General features: G+C 35.1%; 1 protein-coding gene and 1 non-coding gene across 3 annotated transcripts in view; one reads left to right on the forward strand and one right to left on the reverse strand.

Moving 5' to 3' along the window:
- The window catches only part of FOXN2 (forkhead box N2), a 70,898-nt gene that overhangs the window by 37,729 nt on the left and 11,637 nt on the right, over window positions 1–21,532 (reverse strand). The window lies entirely within an intron of this gene.
- On the forward strand, window positions 772–907 carry LOC118147488 (U4 spliceosomal RNA). The gene has a single exon (XR_004733945.1). It is a non-coding gene; the product is annotated as a U4 spliceosomal RNA (small nuclear RNA).

The following is a 21,532-nucleotide window of genomic DNA, read 5'->3' on the forward strand; positions in this document are numbered from 1 at the left end:
CACTGTTTATCTTTTTTGTAAAAATCCTAAACTGACCATATAATATATTTGTGACAAATTTAATATATGTTTTAACATATTCTAGTATTCTCATTAAGATTTATTTTTGTTAGCATTCTGGTTACAAAGCTGCACATTTTGAGTGAGTTGGCCCATCAGCTGTGCACAATTTTAGTGTTTTTCAGGAATATATAAATATGCAGTATTACTACAAAAAGATCTGTACATTTCACAACAAAATCAAGAAAACTTTCAATTTTATTTATTTTAAAAATTCTAGTCTGAGAAATTGTATCTTAAAATGAACTGAAACCATTCACTAGCAGAGTATTAATAACTATTCACTAGTTGAGCATTAATAATATGCATAGTCAGTTTGCTTCATAAAGGAAAATGTATTAATTAATAAAAGGAAAATTGGGCTTGTGACATAATATTTCCCTTTGTTACTCCTTTAAGAACAATATTTCAACAAGCCACATAAAATTGTGATATATAACAAATATCACTCAAAAAAAAGCCAAAAGAATATGATGTGGGATTTAAGAAATATACTCTAATTTTTAGGCATATAACTAGCTTAATCCAAGTAATTAATACAATCACTAATAAAGGAATTTCTAAAGCCAAGACATTGCTATTCAAAAAAGTAGATAAATGTACTATTTCACCTTAGCAAAGTACACATTTATGTTAAGGCTCCCAATCTTCTACATTCTAAAGAAGGAGAAAAATTTCTTCACAAGGAGAAATTTAAAAGCGGAGAGTTCAAGCTTTGCACAATGGCAATATCATAGCCAATGAGTTTTATGTGAGTGGAATTACTGCTAATTGGAAACTTTTCCCAATACCCCACTGTGATGATTTGCAATATAGTCAGCAATGGCAATTTTTTTTTTTTTTGAGACAGAGTTTTGCTCTTGTCGCCTAGGCTGGAGTGCAATGGTGTAATCTCAGCTCACCACAACCTCCGCCTCCCAGTTTCAAGCAATTCTCCTGCTTCAGCCTTCTGAGTAGCTGGGATTACAGGCATGCACCACCATGCCTAATTTTGTATTTTTAGTAAAGATGGGGTTTTTCCGTGTTGGTCAGGCTGGTCTCAAACTCCTGGCCCCAGGTGATCCGCCTGCCTCAGCTCCCCAAAGTGCTGCGGTTAGAGGCATAAGCCACCACTCCCAGCCCAGCACTGGCAATTTTTGACTGTCTCTATAGAGACATACATAAATAAAATAAAATTAGAAGTGGAGAGTTCAAACAAACCCAGTACAATCACTCTGGAACCCATGAAGATCATTACTGTATGCCTGCCATGGCGGCATCTTGAGAAGGCGGCTTGGGATTTAAATGTACCATTCTTTTTTTCACAGTTGTACATACAGCTCATGCATCTCCTAAGGTGTCTAACAGAGATCTGAATATCTGCATATTATGTTTAATGTCACAGTGATATTCTACTCTAGGATAAGAAAAATAAAATTACATATTGGAATTCTCTGATCATTTCCCAAAAGGTCAAAGGAGAACATTTTTGCTTAGGTTGGTATTAACATTGGTAAGAGAGAAATGTTTTACAGAGACTAAAAAAAGGGAAAGCCATAGAATTTTCAGCATTACCTAACATAATATGCTGCATTAGAGAATTAGATGTGTCACAGTAATAGTCTTTTTTTTTTTGCCAAAAATAACTAAGAAACATACTAAACACAAAATGTTTTACCAAACAGAATTTTAACTTATTGTTCTACATTTTAACTGATTATATTAAAGACTGAATTAACAAAAGGTTTTTCTTCATACTTTTCCCAGAATCCTTAAACATTATTTAGCCTTCCACATTTAATCATCATTTAAAATTAAATTATATAGAAGACATTCTGGGACTTGTTTCCCCCCTCCCCATCAAATTCATTAACATTATTGTAGTACTAATTCATTTTTACAGACACTAGTATTTCATTTTGTGAATATTCAATAATTTTTGAAACTCTTAAGGAACATTTAATTGCTTATGTTTGGGACTACTACAAGCAGTACTGTTATAGAGGTCTTTGTTTATATCACCTGGAATACAAGTGCCAAGAATTTCTCTTGGGTATACATCTAAAATTTGAACATATGTCAACAAGTAGAATTATTTGGTCACAGAATATTCTTCTCTGCAACTTTCAGTGATGACAAACTGCTTACCAAAAAATGATAAATCAGTTATCACTAATCAGGAATGTATAAATCCAATGCTCCATGTACCTGCCAAAATTGTTTTTTGTCAGTCTGATGACTATTGTATTAACTGTTCTCATGCTATTATAGGGACAAATTCAAGACAGGAAAGGAAAGACGTTTAATTGGCTCACAGTTCTGCATGGCTGGGGAGGCCTCAGAAAACTTACAATCATGGCGGAAGAGGAAGCAAATGTTCTTCACATGGCAGCAGGAGTGAGAAGTGCCCAGTGAAGTGGGGAAAAGCCCCCTATAAAACCAACCAGATCTTCGTGAGAACTCACTGTCACAAGAACAGCTTGAAGAGACCACTCCTGTGATCTGATCACCTCCCAAAAGGTCCCTCCCCAACACATGGGGATTACAATTTGAATTACAGTTAAAGATGAGATTTGGGTGAGGACTCAGAGCAAGACCGTATCAACTATGAAACTGTATCTCCTTGTTGTTTCACTCTGCATTTCCCAGATTGGTAACAGGTTGGAACTCCTTTCCTTTTCATTCATTCAAATATATCTGTATGCAAATATAGAATATGAATATATATCTATATACATACCATTTGGATTTCTTCCATATATCTATTGAAGCCTTGTGCCCATTTTTCTATGGGTTTTCTTAATGATTTATAATGTTTGGATACTAATACTTATATGTGATGCAAATATCTTGTTCCAGTAAATGACGTGTTTTTTCAGTCTCTCTATTAGTTGCCTTTTAATAAGAAAGTTCTTAGCTATCATATGGTGGAATTTATTAGCTATTTTCTTTATGGTCTGGAGTTTGTTTTATAGTTTTTGCCTTTTACATTTAAATCTTCAGCTTACCAAAAATGTATACATGTATTTTTTATCCAATTTCATCTTTCACATATGAACATAAAATTGTTCCACTACCATTTATTAAAAATTTCATCCTTCCTGTTGGGAGAACCAATCCATCATCAGTCCTTAGCGTCCTTGCCCACTCTCAACTGTCAAGAATCTAAAGCCTTTTATCTGGGCCATTTCTCAGATTTTTGTTTGCTGCAAGCAAACCTGAGGTATGATGTAACATCTCCTATTAAAGAATAGGCCAACTTCCAACATTTCTTCTGTCATCCATGAGACACTGAGAAAAATATTTTTAATTTCCATGTGATTAAAAAAGGTTTTTTTGTTATCGATTTCTAATTTAACTGAGTTGGTACTATAATAGTGTACAGGATACCAATTCTCTAAAAGTTTGCTGAAACTCGTTTCATGGCCCAGTACATGATTAATTTTCATAATGATTAATTTGATGTTTCTATGGTGTGTGGATGAAATATATGTTCACTGGATCAAGCTTATTAATTGTGCTGTTAAAATTTTCTATATACTAATCTTTTTTGGGGGTCTGCTTTCTATATCAAATACTAAGGCAGATATAATCTCCTGCTATACTGGTAAAATTTTTCAATTTTTTCCTTGTACATCTATTAGTTTTTTGCTTTATTTTGTGGCTATGGTTATTAATTGCATGTAACTTTAAAACATATATATTCCTGCCAAATGAGCCATTTACCATTATGTATCAATTCTTTTTGTCTTTAAGTCTATTTGAAATAATATACTAGCTTTCTTTCCATTAATATTTTCCAGGCAGCAACCTAAGGGTCCATCAACGAAATGAATAAAGAAAGAAAATGTGGCATATATTCACAATGGAGTACTGTTCAGCCATAAAAAAGAATGAGATCAGGCAAGGCACGGAGATTCACACCTGTAATCCCAGCACTTTGGGAGGCTGAGGCAGGCAGATCACTTGAGATCAGGAGTCCAAGACCAGCTTAACCAACATGGTGAAACCCCATTTGTACTAAAAATACATAAATTAGTGGGACATGGTGGCTCGCACCTGTGGTCCCAGCTACTTGGGAGGCTGACGCAGGAGAATCGCTTGAACCAGGAGGTGGAGGTTACAGTGAGCTGAGATCATACCACTGCACTCCATCCTAGGCAACAGAAGGAAATGACTCCATCTCAGGAAAAAAAAAAAAAAAAAAAAAAAAGGAGATCCAATCATTTACAACAACATGGATGGAACTGAAGATCATTATGTTAAGTTAAATAAGTCAGGCACAAAAAGACAAACATTGCATGTTCTCACTTATTTGTAGGATCTAAAAATCAAATGAATTGAACTCATGAACATAAAGAGTAGAAGGATAGTTACCAGAGGCTGGGAAAGGTAGTGGGGGATTAGTTGGTAGGGAGGTGAGGGCGGTTAATGAGTATTAAAAAAAAAAAAGAGTAAGACCTACTATTTGACAGCACAATAAAGTGACTGTAGTCAATAATAACTTAATTTCATATTTTTAAATAACTTAAGGAATGTAATCAGATTATCTGTAATTCAAAGGATAAATGCTTGAAGGATGGACATCCCATCTTCCATGATGTGCTTATTTCACACTGCATAACTGTATCAAAACATCTCATGTACCCCATAAATATGTATACCTACTATGTACACACAAAATATTTAAAAAATAAAAAAGTTGCCAGGTGTGTGTTCTTTGATCATTTTACTTTCAACATTTTCCTCTGTTTCCTTGTAATCTCTCTCCTAAATCCCACATAAATGAATGTTGTTTTTAAAGGGATGCACGTATTAGGATTTGCTTCTACCATCCTTTTTGGTATCCCACTCTTTCCATGTTAATTTTGGTTTTTCTTTTCTTGCCTTCTTTCGGATTATAATTCTTTCTTCTCATTCCATTTTTAAAGATCATCTTCTAGTGTGAAGGTTATATAAGTATTTCTATCACTGAAATGTTACCTTAAACATTTTGATATATACTTCCAAAAATTCAGTTATCTTTAGTCTGCTCCTAAACAATGTATTTGAGACACAGTCTTGCTCTGTCACCCTGGCTGAAGTGCAGTGGCACAATCTCAGCTCACTGCAATCACCACCTTCCAGGTACAAGCGATTCTACTGCCTCAGCCTCCGAAGTAGCTTGAACTACAAGTGTGGGTCAGCTATTTTTTTTAATATATATATTTTTGGTAGAGATGGGGTTTCACCATGTTGGCCAGGTTGGTCTCGAACTCTTGACCTCAAGTGATCTGCCCACCTTGGCCTCCCAAAGTGCTGGGATTACAGGTGTGTGCCACCATAACTGGTAACCATAAAAAGATCTTTAAATGCTAGTTCCAATCACCTCCTCCTGGTTTATAATATAACTTTTTCTTAAGTTCATAAGATGTTAATATTGTTTATGAAGTCTATTTTTATTTACCCATATAATTGTCACTCTTTGATCATTTCTTCTTGAATCACAGATTTTCTACTTATGACCAACTTATGACCATTTACTTCTGCTTAAAAAATAGTCAGTGAACTTTTAGATTTTATTTGTATGGACATGTCTTTATTTTGCCCATGATCTTGAAAGATATTTTTGCTACAGAATTCTACACTGTTATTTTGTTTTGCATATCATCTTATGGTCTTCTATTTCCATTACTCTTACTGAAACCTGATATTTCTTTGGAGGCAATCTGTCTTTTCTCTTAAAAATGGTCCCTTTATTAATCTCTTATGTTTTCCATTTTCTTGTCTAACTTGTATTCTAAATTTCTTCAGATTTACCCTTCATTATGCTATTTTTTCAACAGTCTATTTGCTTTTATACCTAACCATTGAATTTTAATTTCAATTACTATTTTCATTTCTAGAACTTCTGGTTCTTTTTCAAAATATTTGCTTTATTCTTCATTTTTAAGCCTCTTACTGGACATATTAAATGTATTTATTTTCTATTTTACATCTAATAATTCCAAAATGTGAACTATTTGCAGATCTGATTCAACTGATTCTCGTATATTGTGTCTTTTTCCTTGGATGATCTGTAATTTTTATTATAAACCACTTATTTTCATTAGAACTTTACCAGTGGGAATTCTTTGACAATAATGATTATGTTAGGTTTTATCAGGCCCTTGGGAGTAGAAACAGCCCAGGATCATTTTAAATTCTTAGCTTACGGTTTAGTGTGAATTCATGCTGCAAACTAGTGTGAGGGCTGGTTTGCAGCAGCACATTTTCAGTGACATTTTTTTTGATTTGCAGCAATATCCTAGAAAAGAATTTATCTGTAGAAACCCTGGGGACATAAAGGGAAAGAATTTCTATATCATCCTTATTACTTATAAGGTACAGTACAATGGGGCTGCAAATTAGTGAGGAATACTATTTCCTGCTAAATGCTCCACCTTGACTGACTTTGCTTCCTGATCCCTGAGCCCCACAAAGCTATAAACAGAGAAGCTCAACTGATTTGGCAAATATCCTCAAGGCAATAGCCAGATTCAGAACTCAGCCTTGTCTAAGTACCCTCGACTTTGTGCCCAGAGCACGGATGCATTTAAGATTTTTTTTACCCAGCATTTTAGGTTGTTTTCAGCAGAAAGTTGAAGGTACTTGGTACCTTGATCCAGGTACTTGGTTCACCATGCTGCTGGAAACAGATGTTTACATTAGTTTCTGATGACAACATCACTAAAGTACATTATCTTTTATTTTAGCACATCATTTCTTATGTTTTTCTTTCTACCTCAGCACACTTGAGAAGTCTAATATACTTCTTTTTTTTTTGGGATGGAGTTTCGCTCTCGTTACCCAGGCTGGAGTGCAATGGCGTGATCTCGTCTCACCGCAACCTCCGCCTCCTGGGTCAGGCAATTCTCCTGCCTCAGCCTCCTGAGTAGCTGGGATTACAGGCATGCGCCACTATGCCCAGCTAATTTTTGGCATTTTTAGTAGAGACGGGGTTTCACCATGTTGACCAGGATGGTCTTGATCTCTTGACCTCGTGATCCACCCGCCTCGGCCTCCCAAAGTGCTGGGATTACAGGCTTGAGCCACTGTGCCCGGCAAGTCTAATATACTTCTAACCAGTAAGAGTTGCTCATTATGACAATGAATCTCAACCAGAAGTAAGTAGAGGACATATCCCTGGAGGTAAAAGGTTAATGGATACATGCTACAGGCCACAAGTGTTGCAAATTTTCACTTTGTACTTTCATTTCAATGATAATAAAAAAGGTATTTTACCATTTTCAAAGAGAAAAGTGAGAGACATTTTAAAAGAAAACTGCTTTAGAACTAAAATTGGCAATTCTCAAAATGGGATTATTTTATCCTTAAAATAAATCTGTATTATATGAGAGAAGCATTGCTCCATAGTGAAAGGTCTCACATTGCTGTATTTAAAAATATATTTAAGTTACCAGATAAACCTTAGCTCCATATCTTAGTCCTCAATAGTACTGTATGTAGTCAATGTACCTGATTATACAGGTCAGTTATCCATTAGCTAAAAACCTTAGGGTCAAATATATTTCAAAATTGAGAATATTTTGGATTTCAGAAAGATAATACAACATATATATGCATCACATCCTAGTGGAGTCTGAGGCAACACCCCAAATAAATGTTAATATTTCTGTAGCAAAATGTATATTCACACTAAGAAGGGGTAAATAAAGACCACCAATATCCTTATCAGTTCAGATCATGTTTTGCCACTATAAGGGTTAAGAAAACTTTTGGCTTCCAGAGCATTTTGGATTTCTAAATCATGGAAATGGAATTTTATATTTATTATCTGTTACAGCATAGAAATCCAGATAAATTTCATTAGAATTTCATATAACATCACAGATCTGAGTAAAATCTCAATAAGGGTAAAGAGCTCACCTTAAGGTACATGAATTTCATGCATAAACTTTGTGTTTTTTCCCTCCAAATACTTATAAGTCCCTTTTTTGTCTATCTGTGGTTTAATAATTGAAGATACAGAATAAGTAACCTCCTGATAAGGAAATGTATTATCAATTACTATAATGTCAGAAGTACCTAAATGTATGCAGAAATTTTAAATAGAAAAATTTAAATATATATATAAAATGTATATAGAAATTTTAAATGCTAAAGTATTAGCTATATTGGACTATGATTATAGTATCTCTACATCTAGTAATGTAGATAAAAGATAGAGAAAGAGATGTATAAGAGATATACTATTTAGAGGAACCTCTCCTGGTTTTTTTCTAAGAGGCTCCAAATCAGAAACTTCTTGCTTCTACTACATGCATGGCTCTGTTGTCATAGTTGTTAGATCCTATGGCAAATATTATAATATAATTATAAAATGAAAGCCTTCTTAAGAAAGGAATTAACATACATAATACCAGGAGATAGCAAGGAGAAACCTGAGGAGGCAATATATTTGAAATTGAAATTGTGAAGGATAAAGAACTTCATTAATTAAAAAATAAAACCTAAATTTTAGATTTTACACAAAAGTAAAAATAAAATCTAAATCGTTTATCTTGACATTAATCCCATCTGGAGAGAGTGAAGCAAAGGGTTATCAGCATGAGCTGTAAAGAAATATTGCAAATCCCAGCTCTCCATTTCATTAACCTATGAGACCTATCAATTTAGAATTATAATACTACCTACTTTCACAAGATTCTTAGTACAAATTAAACAACAAAAATAAAGCACTTAAAACGGAGGTACAGAGTAAGTGTACAATGAATACTAGCTGCAGAGATGGTAATGATGGTTATCACTATCATAAATTTTAAAAATTATTATTAGCTTTTTTCCTAAAGTAGTAAATGTGTAAATATAACCTTCAAACATAAAAATTAGAGTACAAAATCAGTAACAATGCTTTATATTTTGAAGTTTTGAAATTAAAAACATATTTGTCTAGTATTAAGTCCTATATAAAATGTAGATAGGAATTTTAAATGCTAAAGCTAAAGTATTAGCTATATTGGACTATGATTATAGTCTCCCTCATGAGATCTCCCTCATGACCAATGACACCCACTGACGAGGCAGCCAAATGAGATTAGGACTTCTTGGAAGAGTGCCGCAATATGCGTCTCATCATTTTCATTGTGATTTGACTTTCACTTCCTTATTACATTTCTTTCCATGCACTTGGTTTGCAGACATTTTGCCAATCATGCAACATGATAGAACCCTTCTTCATATCCTTGTAGTTTAAAAATCCAAAAGAACTTAAAACATACACACTTTTAATATTGTTATTAATGACATAAAAAGGTCTAAATTACTTTATTAACAGCTTTGTCTGATGCCATTCTCACACGTACACTAAAGAATTTATGAATAAAAATAACTATACTACCTCTGAAATAATCATGAGTTTTCACTATTAATGTTATTCTCAGTAACAAAAAGAAAAGACACAGCAATAAATATAATGGCATTATCAAAACAGGACAGGAATATAAATATCTCCTAGCTACACTCATTTGCAGCCAATTAATTTAGAATGTACTGTTTCAGAATTCTTAAGTTAAAATACTCAAAATAATTTTCTATCCATTTTGAGTTATTACTTTTAAAATGATGTAGATCTAAGAAAAAATATATATAACATTTTGTTAATTTCAGCTTAGCATCTTTAATACATTGAAATATAGGTATATGAATATAAAATTTACTTAATGACCAAAAAAAAAAAAATCCAGCTCAGTACAGAAATTCTCATGAACATAAAGGCTCTGGTTTTTTTTTTCTTTTCTTTTCTTTTTTTTCCTCATTCTGTTGCCCAGGCCGGAGTGCAATGGCATGATCACAGCTCATTGTGACGTTGAGCTCTTGGGTTCAAGCAATCCTCCCACCTCAGCTCCCTGAGTAGCTGGAACAACAGGTGTGTATCACCACGCCCCGTGAATTTTCTTATTTCTGTAGAGGCAGGGTCTCCCTATGTTGCTTAGGTTGGCCTCAAACTCCTGGGCTCAAGTGATCCTCCTGCCTTGGCCTCCCTAACTGTAAGGATTATAGGCATGAAACACTGTGTCAGGCCAACATAAATGTTTTTTAGTGTATACATTAGTAACTTATATAGGTCTACAGCAAATAAGGGATAGCCGCGATTAATTTGGTTCAATTAATTATGTGTTCAATACCTTTAAAAAGTGCTTTTAAAGTTTTATTATTGAATCTCTTCATGCTACATTTTCAACTTTAATTAAGTTTCTATCTTACCTATACTATAGTTCTTAGAGTCCTAAATCTATGTTGTTTCTAAATAATTGTTTAACTTTTAAAAGTTTATGGCTGGGCATAGTGGCTCTTGGCTGTAATCCTTGCACTTTGGGAGGCGGAGGTGGGCAGATCACCTGAGGTCAGGAGTTTGAGACCAGACTGGCCAACATGGCGAAACCCCATCTCTATTAAAAATACAAAAATTAGCCAGGTGTGGTGGTGGGCACCTGTAATCCCAACTACTCAGGAGGCTGAGGCAGAAGAATCACTTGAACCCAAGAGGTGGTTTCAGCAAGCCAAAATCGTGCCATTGTGCTCCAACGTAGGCAACAGAGAAGTATTCCATCTTAAAAAAAAAAAATTATATTTCTGCCGGGCATGGTGGCTCTCACCTGCAATTCCAGGATTTTGGAAGGCCGAAGTGGGTGGATAACCTGATGTCAGGAGTATGAAACCAGCCTAACATGTTGAAACCTAACTCTACTAAAAATATAAAATATTAGCCAGGCATGGTAGTACGTGCCTGTAATCCCAGCTACTCCAAAGGCTGAGGCAGGAGAATCACTTGAACCCCGGAGGTAGAGGTTGCAGTGAACCAAAATTGTGCCATTGCACTCCAGCCCAGCCCAGGCAGCAAGAGAAAAACTCTATCTCAAAAAAAAAAAAAAAAAAAAGAAAAGAAAAAGAATGCACTAAGAAAAAACTCAGATCAAAACAAAATACAATAATCAATTCTTGAGATCCCAAAGCAGACTTAGGCAAATTAATTTATTCCTTGTACCCTTGAGCCAGTCACTGAATATCTTTCCTTATTACCTTTTTGATTAATGAAGAACATCAATTGTGCTGTTTCTAATAAGCTTTACTAACTACACTGGAGTGAAAAAGAACCATGCCATCTGTTATATCTACTAGAAGTGGAAAGAAGTTGAAACCAACACTTGAATAACTGCACCAAGAGACCCTGGAAAGACTGTAGCCAGTCCCATGCTTTAAGCAAGGAATAATTAACCTCAAACTATATGGGAGCATCTAGCCTATAGATAAAATTGTTTCTTACCATTTTGACCCTATACTTCAGCTTCCTACTTAAAATCCGTCTCATTAAATAAATACTTAAATAGGTCAATGCTGAAGCATTTAAGAATAGGATTTTTTGGTCATTTAAACATTTACAATCTGTAATACTTTTTAGGTGGTCTTCAGATATTTGGAAACTTTATTTTATTGACTTGCTACCCTTACCACCCACCAAGAACTACATGTCATCAGCAAATCAAGCAATTTCACAAATGTCAAAAGAGCAACCCAGAAAGTAGGCATAATCTCAGATTTGTGGCTTTCCCATCCAACAACTCTAAAGTAACCAAAAAAAAAAAGACTTAGGCTAAGATAACCCTAGTAAAGGAAAATAGGTAGTCATTCACTTAATTCAAATCACCAAACAATGTTTCATAGAAGAAAAAAAATTCTACTATAGAGCTATGGCAAAGCCCAGAAATCCAAATGTTTGTGAATTTTATGGAAACTGCCTAGCAATTACTTCACTGTAATTTATTTAAGCTTGCTTTGCCACTAAGAGTTAAAACATAATAAAAGAAATTTCCATTCAATTTTCCTCACCTCCAATCTTCTTAGGAATGAACCATATTTACTAATTATAATAAGATACCACCATTTCTCAAGACTGGAAGCCACAGCATTGTATTTCCTAAATTTATTCTATAATCAGCTTATTATAATAAACTTGACAAAATATTTTAGCAGTTTATAGATACTAATATTTTCTAAATCTGAAGACTTTCTCATTTTTAAAAAGGAAAACAATTTTTTATTTATTTTTCTTTGTAACTAAGGTTGCTTCTGACTCAAAAAACAATATTCTTCCTGTTAATTTGTTGAGTCAGTGGCAAAAATAAAGTCTAGCATTTACTGAACACACACTATTTGCAAGGCACTGTATAACAAACCTAACAGCAACTACAGCTTTAAAAATATTCTATAATCTCAGAATATCTAAAAACATTGGTAACCCTCATGGAAGAAAAGAAAGACATATAAAAGGAACTCACAACCTTTCCTATTGATTTAACAATACATTCTTTGTTATCAATAAGATTCTCCATTATAAATAATGACTATCCCCATAAAATCCAATACTGAGATTAGAGGGTAAATTCAAATCCCAAATGTACGGCAAAAAGATGTATATTTAATTATAATGCTACATGATGTCATGTATCCAGGAGAACTGAAGCATTATGGTCTCTTAGGGATAAAACTGCCTCTTGGTCATAGATTTAGGTGACACAGCATGTGATCCATTGTCTCTAAACAAAAAATGTGTGCAGCTGCATTTTCTAGTCAAGGGGGATGGGAGTGCAGAATACAAAAGGGTCAAAGATTTGTCTCATGGAGAAACTGCTTCTCAAATGAGAGTAAAAAATGAAATAAAATTGGGTGGAGAAAACCTTTCTCCAACTCATAGTAAAAGCAGATACCATTAAAACTAAAAAAAAAAAAAAAAAAATCTGTGTGGCAACCTTCCACTGAATTCACTTTCCTCCTACACTAACTTGCCCAGATTCAGTTTGTAAACCATGTGTTTAGATGCCACTTCTATTTAAATATTAATAATTTTCTGCCAATTGTTCACAGTATATAGAGTTCCTCTACACATTGTTGCAGTATTTGTCTCAAAAATAAAAGTGTAGTCATTTATCCCTTTCTTGGGGAAGTTAAAATGAAGCAATAACTTACAAACCTAATTTTCTGCATAAAGAACAAATACATTACGATGTATCCCTGGCACATAACCCTCCTGCCTTTCACACACAGATTTCAAAAAGCAGTACCACAGAAGATATAATAAACTGAGTGGAAACTGTTTAGAAAACTGTAAGAAAAATGATTGTTTTTAATAAATGTTAAAAGTTGGTGACTAATTTGTAAACTTCTATTATCTCAAACACAGCAGTTATATACTCTACATTTTACTAAATATGATAGAAAAGAAGCACTACTAGTTGTTAGAGTAACTCTAACTTAGAAAATCCATCTACTTAAACTTTAGGATTGCTATCAATACCACATCTAAACAAAATAATGTTAAAAGCCGAAAAAAACTGACAGCACAGAAATCAAAAAACAAAACCATTAAAGGAGAAAAATAGACTTACCATCTAGAATCAGAAGTATTATCACCTGTATTATAAGTCATACAGTGACCAATTATTAGCCTACCAGCACTTTAGTTTTCTGACAGACTTGTACAGTCAGCCCTCTGCATCTGTGGGTGCTGTATCCATGCATTCAACCAACCGCACATCAGAAATATTTGGGGGGAAAAAAGGTTGGTTATATCTGTAATGAACAGATACAGACTTTTTTTCTTGTCACCATTCCCTACACAATATATAAATTACAACTATTTATATAGTATTTACATTGTATCAGGTATTATAAGTAATCTAGAGATTTAAAGTCCAGTATATGGAAGGACGTGGGTAGGTAATATGCAAATACTACACCATGTAATACAAGAAACTTAAGCATCTGTGGATTTTGGTATCTTCAGGAGGTCCCAGAACCAATCTCCCATGATACGAAGGGATGACTATACTGCACTTAAAAAGTAACACTGAAAGGATCAAAGTTATAAAAACCTAACAAGTCAACAGATCGAATGTCCTAAAGGACAAATTTGATTGGCATTTGAATATAAACAAGTCTTCTTTGTCATCACAGTTTGTTTATGTATAATAATATTTCAATGCCTTGATTATAAGTCATAGTCAGTCATGTGGTAAATCTCCTACAGTCAATTAAACTGCTCCACTGAAAAGAAGTAAAAGTATATTTCATGCTCAGAAATAAATCTAATAAATGCGGACAATGATATCTTACTAATAGCCCCAATGTCAAATTTGGAAAGTAGGAGTAAGAGGACTCTATTCTGATTGGTTTAATATATTGATTGTATATGTAATTCTAAAAACAAAACAAAACAAAAATATAATCAAACACAGAATTGATTTTAAATAGGACTAAATTAACCTCATATGTACCCTGACATAATATATTTATCCTGTTCCGGTCCTAGGAGCTTCGGGAACCGCGGCTTGGGTGCAGACATGGCCAAGTCCAAGAACCACACCACACACAACCAGTCCCGAAAATGGCACAGAAATGGTATCAAGAAACCCCGATCACAAAGATACGAGTCTCTTAAGGGGGTGGACCCCAAGTTCCTGAGGAACATGTGCTTTGCCAAGAAGCACAACAAGAAGGGCCTAAAGAAGATGCAGGCCAACAATGCCAAGGCCATGAGTGCACGAGCTGAGGCCATCAAGGCCCTCGTAAAGCCCAAGGAGGTTAAGCCCAAGATCCCAAAGGGTGTCAGCCGCAAGCTCGATCGACTTGCCTACATTGCCCACCCCAAGCTTGGGAAGCGTGCTCGGGCACGCATTGCCAAGGGGCTCAGGCTCTGCCGGCCAAAGGTCAAGGTCAAGGCCAAGGCCAAGGATCAAACCAAGGCCCAGGCTTCAGCTCCAGTTTCAGTTCCAGCTCAGGCTCTCAAAGGTGCCCAGGCCCCTACAAAGGCTTCAGAATAGATATCTTTGTCTGCCAATGCAAGGACAGAAGGACTGGTGTAACTCCCCTGGGGCTGCCATCTGCATGGGGCTGGGGTCCTCCTGTGCTATTTGTACAAATAAACCTGAGGCAGGATTAAAAAAAAAATATATATATTTATCCTAAAAAATTGTTAAAGCTATTCGGGTTATTAAAGACTATCTCTGGCTAGTCTTTTATAGTTGCTCATGCCTATAATCCCAGCAATTTGGGAGGCCGAGGGGGGTGGATCACCTAAGGTTGGGAGTTCAAGACCAGCCTGATCAACATGGAGAAATCCCGTCTCTACTAAAAATACAAAATTAGCTGGGTGTGGTAGCACATGCATGTAATCCTACCTACTTGGGAGGCTGAGACAGGAGAATCCTCAACCTGGGATTTTAGTAACACTTTCTAAAATAAATGTTTCTAAATAAATTTACATGGAATATAACCTAAATTATAAAAAGCCATATCAACTGCAGCTACATATAGCTAAGTAGTCTAGTGGTCACTACTAGTAGACATGGTTAGGAAGTGAGTGGATATTAGTTCTATTTGGTACTGAAAGGAATACTGGAAGAGAAAATTACTATTTTTTTTTCTTTTTGGAGACAGATTAATGTTTGCAGTGTTCTATTTTTTAAAAAACCTGCTCAGTTTGAGATACTTGTGAGATATCCAAGGACAGGCATTCAAGATAGACATGTTCTAAAGTTCAGGAAAGATGTCTGGTCTGGAGATAAATTTTGGGGTCATTAAATCTAAAATAGCTCTGAAATCTGTTCATTTTTCTCCATTTGCACTGTCACAACTACAGTCCAAGCCAACATCATCTTTCATCCAGACCACTGCAAAGATAGTATAGGTTGAATACTCACTACTTATCCGAAAATCTTGAGACCAGAATGCTGTGGATTTGGTATTTTTCTGGACTTTGTAATATTTATTTGTACATACATAATGAGATACCTTAGGGTTGGGACCCAAGTCTAAACATAATATTCGTTTATTTTCCATATATATGTTATATAAATAGACTGAAAGTAATTTTATTTTTCCCTTGGATATATTGAATAAACCATATGTTGTGCACCTGCATTTTGATTACAAACCACCACATTTGGTCAGGTGTGGAATCTTCCACTTGTGGCATCATGTTGGCACTCAAAAACTTCAGATTTTGGAGCATTTCAGATTTTGGATTTTTGTATTAGGGATGCTCCTCAACCTGTACACATGAATGGAAACCCCTATGGTGTGTTCTGCAAATCACACACAATAGCTCCCACATTATCTTCCTAAATTAAGTCTCCCTACATTTATACCAGACTCTCTTAATTTATAATATAGCTAATATAATATTGCACAATGTCAATCTAGCAATGTCCCTTTCCCTCTTAAGCCATCAAGAGGACTCTTAGGTCAAAATCCTTAACCTTGTATATAAGACCCTGTGTATTTTAGCCATCCTGAAACCTTTCAGGTCACATTTTTTGCTACCCTTCCCCTTGTTCTCTCCATTTCAGATATCTGAATAGACCATGGTTTCTCCTCTCTCAGAGCCTATACAAATCCTACTCCTTCTGCCTGTAACACTCTTCATTCTACCTAACCCTGGCTCACTGCTATTTATTATTCACATCTCAGCCTGGAAATCTTGGTAGAAGGCAGCCAGGTACAGTGGCTCATATCTGTAATCCCAGCAATCTGGGAGGCTGAGGCTGGCAGATCACTTGAGACCAGGAGTTCAAGATTGGCCTGGCCTATATAGCAAAACTGCGTCTCTACTAAAAAGACACATATTAGTTGGGCACGGTGGTGTGTGCCTTTAATCCCTGCTACTTGGAGGCTGAGGTACGAGAACCATTTGAACCTGGGAGAGAGAGGTTGCAGTGAGCTAAGATTGTGCCACTGCACTCCAGCTTGGGCAACAGAGGAAGACTGTCTAAAAAGAAAAAAAAGAAATCAGGGCCGGGCACAGTGGCTCATGCCTGTAATCTGAGCAATTTGGGAGGCCGAGACGGGTGGATCATGAGGTCAAGAGATCGAGACCATCCTGGACAACATGGTGAAACCCCGTCTGTACTAAAAAAAAAAAAAAAAAAAATACAAAAAATTAGCTGGGCATGGTGGCACGTGTCTGTAATCCCAGCTACTCAGGAGGCTGAGGCAGGAGAATTGCCTGAACCCAGGAGGTGGAGGTTGCAGTGAGCCGAGATCGCGCCATTGTACTCCAGCCTGGGTAGCAAGAGCGAAACTCTGTCTCAAAAAAAAAAGAAATCTTGGGGGAAGAAAGAATTCTCTAAAATTCCAGATTATGGAGGGGTCCCAGTTCTAATCTCCCAGAGTACTCTAATCTTTTGATAACATTCACACCTGAGATGGTTTAATATGTATCTTTCCTGACTAACTGAAAGCCTTGTAAGGACAGAGCTAGTTGTCTGTTTTGCTTACTGCTCAAATATTAGTGATCTGGCAAATCTTAGTTCTAGCTCTGCTAGTACATAACTTTGCCATCTGTAAAATGAAATGTTGGACTTTATTATAATAAACTAAATCCTAATCAAAACTGAAATTCAAACATTACTAGCTTTCCTATAGATACTTACATGTGAGATCTACATGTCTTCTCTGAATCTATTCCACATACACTCACATATTATATTCCATATATACTCACACATGTATGTATACATTACAAATGCATACACACAGAACGAAAAAGCTAGTACTTTCATAAATTAAAAAAAACTCATGATTGCCTATTGATAACAGATATTGTTATAAATACTTTACTGTTATTAACTCTTTTAATCTTATTCCTAACAAACCTATCAAGTAGTTGCCATTGTTAGTATCTATTTTATATGCAGAAACACATACAGAGAAGGATTAAACAGTGTGCTTCAAACTGGAAGTATGGCTCCAGAGTTCATATTATTCACTACTACACTAGTCTGACATCCTGCCTATATTGCTTCATAAGTAAAAAAGACAAAAAAAAAATCAATATATCTGATTTAATATCTATATGCCCAAACTACATACTAATCCTGCTCAAATACTTCTTGTACATTTCTCTATATTCTTGCTTTTGATATTCTAACAACTGGATTTTCTACCTTCCCTACCTCCATTCAGTCAAACCCTAATATTTAAGGCCTAATTTAACGACAACTCCTCCACATAATTCCCACCCCAACTTTTTTCTGTTAGAGACTTCCCACTGTGTTCCAAGCATTTACATTTCCTCTTTTTACTGTAGTTATTTGTGTTAAGAGTGCAAAAGAAACAATAGACATGAGATCACTTTGTAAACTATATTTTATAAGGTGCTAATACAGACCAAGTCAGAAGTACTGTTAATCAAAAAAAGAAAACAGAAAACAATGGACTCAATATCCCTAAGCAGTGTACTTCAAGCAAGCACAACCTGGCTCTAACTTGCTGTCAGTTTGAATAGAAGTACAAAGGGAAAATTATACCCAAACCATACCACATCACTAAGTTTTGTTTTAACTAAACAAAGGAGACATTTTAATCAAACCATATGAAACAAAAAAAACTGAAGAATGAAATATGACATTTATTAAAATATTTACTGATCCCAGCACTCTGGGAGGCCACGGCAGGAAAATCACTTGAGGTCAGAAGTTCAAGACCAGCCTGGCCAAAATGGCAAAACTTGTCTCTACTAAAAATACAAAAATTAGCTGGGCATGGTAGCAGGTGCCTGTAATCCCAGCTACTTAGGAGGCTGAGGCATGAGACTTGCTTGAACCCAGGAAGCAAAGGTTGCAGCGAGATCATACCACTGCACTCCAGCCTGGGTGACAGAGCAAGATTCTGTCTCAAAAATAAATAAATAAATAAATTACTGAGCAAGTTATCATTCAAGTACAGAATACTATGCACGGTACTATGTTTTCCATTCTGCTTTGTGATCTTTTCACTTTCCAAATTTCAAGTGTCTATTTAAGAGACACTTGATGATATTTGACAATATTATAGCAACAGTAAACTTTTAAAATATTATTTTAATTCCAATTAGCTGGGCGTGGTGGCACGCACCTGTAATCCCAGCTACTTGGGAGGCTAAGGGAGAAGAATCGCTTGAATCAGGGAGTTGGAGGTTGTAGTAAGCCAAGATCACTGCACTGCACTACAGGCTGGCAACAGAGTGCGACTCCATCTCAAAAAAATAAATAAATAAAAATAAAAGATAAAATATTATTTTAATTTCATCTGAACAATATTTCATTTTAAAGTAGTAATTGAAAGAAGTCAACAGTAAATTTATTTGTATAAAAGCACTATTAAATTGGATAGCCATATGCAGAAGAATGAAACTGGATCCATGTCTCACCATATACAAAAATTAACTATAGATGGACTAAAGACTTAAATATAAGACCTGAAACTATACTATAAAAATGAAGAAAATTTAGGAAAAACTCTTCTGAACATTGGCCTGAACAAAGAATTTATGACTAAGAACTCAAAAGCAATTGCAACAAAACCAAAAACAGACAAATGAGGCTTAATCAGCTAAAAAGCTTCTGAACAGCAAAATAAATAATCAACAGAGGAAAGAGACAACTCACAGAATGGGAAAAATATTTGCAAACTATACATGTGACAAAGGACTAATATATAGAACCTACAAGACATACAAACAACTCAACAAGAAAAATACAACTCTATCATAAAGCAGGCAAAGGGCATGAACAGGTACTTTTAAAAAGAAGACATAAAGCAGCCAATAAACATGAAAAAAATACTCAACATCACTAATCATCAAAGAAATGCAAATTAAAACTACAATGAGATACCATCTTACACCAGTCAGAAAGCCTATTATCAAAAAGGCAAAAAATAACAATGCTGGCAAGGATGTGGAGAAAGGAAGAATGCTCATACACTGTTCGTGGGAATGTAAAGTAATACGACCATTATGGAAAACCATATAGAGACTCCTCAAAAACTAAAATCAGAACTACTATATGATGCTTCAGGTGACAGATATCTCAACTACCCTACTTTGATCATTATACATTGTAAACACATACCAAAATATCACATGCATCCCCCAAAACATATCAATTATAAAAAAGAAAAAATTATATTATAAAAAAGCAAAAATGGATTAAAGATATTGATACACCAATAATAAACCTCCATTATGATTGTAAGTCCACCTCATCCAATCCCTACACTTTGGAGAAAGTAAGTTCCCACTCTGTATATTCTCATAATATCCTTGATTGTTTAGCATATGTCCCATAATGCAATTATTTACTTGTATGCATCTTATTCCTAGCACAGGATAAATGAAAGCATTCATACTCCCAAGAGATTGAATCCCACACAAAGTTACTACTAAAAAAAAGAAACAGAATAAAATAACATCCCTATAAACAATAAAAGCAAGCCTGAAAGAGATGCTCATAGAAGAGATAAAAATGAACACTCCTATTTCAAAGTCAACTTTAAAAAAAATTATACAAGAAATACATATATCAGATATATATTTTAATATATAATATACAATATATATAATATATATCAGATATATAGATCAGAGATACATAAATCAGATATATCAATCATACATATATCAGAAATACACATATCAGATATACATTATATATTACAATATATATATCTGATATATGTACTTCTTGTATAATACATGTATTTCTTGTATAATTTATATATGTGTGTGTACACACACACACACACACACACACACACACATATATCTCAGATATATCAGAATTAGAAAAGCTCAGAAATGAGGTGATAGAGCTCAAGAAAGAGTGAAAATAAAAGGGAAAAAATCATTTCAGAAATGAGGACTTAAAGAACTAACAGAAAAAAAACGTATTGGATAAAATCAGAGAAACAGAAGGTATAAGGAAAGAAAACTTAATGAAAAGGAAAAAAAGGAGAGGTGAGTGCAAGAACTTGCATAAGGATGAGCAAGAAAGCAGGCTTAACTATAGCACCTAAGAATACATACTTGGATAATAAAACCAAAAGCTTAATTCATTTTCAGAAAACCCAGGACAGTGGTTACTTTTAAAGGACAGGGTTACACAGGTGCTAGCCTTACAATTCACTAAGCTACACATCTGTTTTGCGTGGTTTTCTGCATTTATTTCACTTTATAATAAAAAAGATAAAAAAAAGAATTTAGGAAAATAACCTGCCGCTGATATTAATTTAAAACTACTTCTTGAAAAATGAGAACACATGGACACAGGGAGGGGAGTACTAAACACTGGGGTCTATTGGGGGGAAAAGGGGAAGGCCAGTGGGAGGGGGATGTGGGGAGGGATAGCCTGGGGAGAAATGCCAAATGTGGGTGAAGGGGAGAAAGGAAGCAAAACACACTGCCATGTGTGTACCTACACAACTGTCTTGCATGTTCTGCTCATGTACCCCAAAACCTAAAATGCAATAAAAATTAAAAAAAAAAAAAACTACTTCTAACCCAGGTGCAGTGGCTCACACCTGTAATCCCAATCCATCCAAGGCAGATGGATCATCTGAGGTCAGGAGTTCGAGACCAGCCTGGGCAACACGGTGAAATCCCATCTCCACCAAAAATACAAAAAATTTAGCCGGGCAT

This window comes from Callithrix jacchus, chromosome 14, assembly GCF_049354715.1.
Source record: "Callithrix jacchus isolate 240 chromosome 14, calJac240_pri, whole genome shotgun sequence".
NCBI classification, from domain to species: Eukaryota; Metazoa; Chordata; class Mammalia; order Primates; family Cebidae; genus Callithrix; species Callithrix jacchus.